The sequence below is a fragment of the Oncorhynchus keta genome, chromosome 1, assembly GCF_023373465.1.
Source record: "Oncorhynchus keta strain PuntledgeMale-10-30-2019 chromosome 1, Oket_V2, whole genome shotgun sequence".
Lineage (NCBI taxonomy): Eukaryota > Metazoa > Chordata > Actinopteri > Salmoniformes > Salmonidae > Oncorhynchus > Oncorhynchus keta.
The window spans coordinates 3,171,408-3,173,907 of NC_068421.1; positions in this window are offsets into that span (position 1 = coordinate 3,171,408).

Genomic DNA, 2,500 nt, shown 5'->3' on the forward strand with positions numbered 1-2,500 from the left:
TCAGTTGAATTTCTTATCTCTTCACACTACACACTGTTCTGCTTCATTGTGACATCATTACCAGCAGCATTGCGTAGTGGAAATCGTAGTTCCGGAGCACTACCAGGGACACAGCGGAACGTTGGGAATTGCAGTTCCGGAGCACTACCAGGGACACAGCGGAACGTTGGGAATTGTAGTTCCGGAACACTACCAGGGACACAGCGTAACGTTGGGAATTGTAGTTCCGGAACACTACCAGGGACACAGCGGAACGTTGGGAATTGTAGTTCCGGAACACTACCAGGGACACAGCGGAACGTTGGGGATTGTAGTTCCGGAACACTACCAGGGACACAGCGGAACATTGGGATTTTTTTGTTCTGAAGCACCGCCAGTGACACAGCGAAATAATGGGATGTAAAAATGCCCATTTGTATGCTAATCAACCTAGCCTCCAACCATACATCACATACAAGTACAACACAGGAGGCTGGTGGCACCTTAATTGGGGAACACAGGCTTGTGGTAATGGCTGGAGCAGAATCAGTGGAATTTGTTCCTTTCCAATTATTATTATGAGCCTTGCTCCTCTCAGCAGCCTCCACTGAAGTACAATCACCCATTTCATTACTGTGGGCCCAAAACCCACACTGATGTAATGGATGCATCTCATGCTACACAGTGATGTCTGAATTAAGGTCCTCTGTTGCAGAACAGTGGCCCCCATAGCACACTGTGGCTAATTGCTATCTGCTAGCCATTCTCTGGCTCCCTTCACTGTCATTCATTAGCTTAGCAGTTAGCTGTTGCTAGCTCCACAGGATGTAATTGTTTGAGTTTTCTGTGGAAGTTTGGGCTTGTTTGACCAGCTGGGGTTTTATTAGGATAGTTGAGCTTGAGTGCCCAGCTCTGGGGTAAGACACTGAGCCCCAAACTTACTGTGTGACAGAGACACAAACACACACACACACACACACACACACACACACACACACACACACACACACACACACACACACACACACACACACACACACACACACACACACACACACACACACACACACACACACACACACACACACACACACACACACACACACACACACACACACACACACACACACACACACACACACACACACACACACACTCAAATGTGACATCATGCATTCATTCTAGCATGTCCTTCCTCACCCTTTCAGAGGATATCAAACTCATCTTTCCTTTCTGTGGTCCGTTCTGTAGATTCCCTCCTGATTGTAAAAGCCTTAGTATATCTCTACTTGCCAGTGTTGAGGAAATAAGAACGTTAGTTTGCTGTGACCATTGCTAGTTTAGACTGTACTGCTCTTGATCATAATCTCTTCCATATTTCTGCATTGGAAGGTGGTAACATTAGGAGGAACTTCCTCGCTTTGGAACTAATTAAAATTAACTTGATACACTTTCATTTTCACCTCCCAGATCGTTGGCTTTGCCGATATTGGCGATCCATCTACGTTGAGAGACGCTGTTTCTATGGCGATTTAAAGGGAAGAATTAAAGGAAATCTCAACAGGAACAGATTGTCGTCGCGGAGGATGGATTTTCAAATTCAGTTCAGTTTGCTTTTTAAATAAATGTATATTTATTACCTATTTAGTTTTGTATTCAGGAGATTTCAGGTACATAAAGCCCATGCGTCCACTCACTCACCATGCAACCACTGGTTAGCGAACCATGCAACCACTGGTTAGCGAACCATGCAACCACTTGTTAGCGAACCATGCAACCACTGGTTAGCGAACCATGCAACCACTGGTTAGCTTGCTCCGTTGACGTTCCAGGTTAGCGCCGGTGTGCCGAGGAACAGCCCTTTGATGACATTCCATTCACTCTAAACACTCTCAATTCTCAATGTAAATCGTCTGTAGCTTTGGAAGCGCATATAGTATAGACATTTGGACTATTGCTTCTGTGACAGAGTATTCTGTTGAATGGACATATTTGTATAAACATTGAATGAATGAATCCTTTTATAGGTGAACACCCCATACACTGTCATCAAGGTACTGAGTTTACACACACACACACACACACACACACACACACACACACACACACACACACACACACACACACACACACACACACACACACACACACACACACACACACACACACACACACACACACACACAAGTATAATTTTAAACCGTCCCCTCGCCCATACCCGGGCGCGAACCAGGGACCTTCTGCACACATCAACAACAGTCACCCACGAAGCCTTGTTACCCATCGCTCCACAACAGCCGCGGCCCTTGCAGAGCAAGGGGAACTCCTACTTCAAGGTCTCAGAGCAAGTGACGTAACCGATTGAAACGCTATTTAGCGCACACCGCTAACTAAGCTAGCCGTTTCACATCCGTTACACACACACACACACACACAATAACACACACACACATATTGCTGTTGTATCCTTCCTGTGCTATGTTAGCCGAATCTCTCCCCTGTATCTCTCCCATCTCTCTCC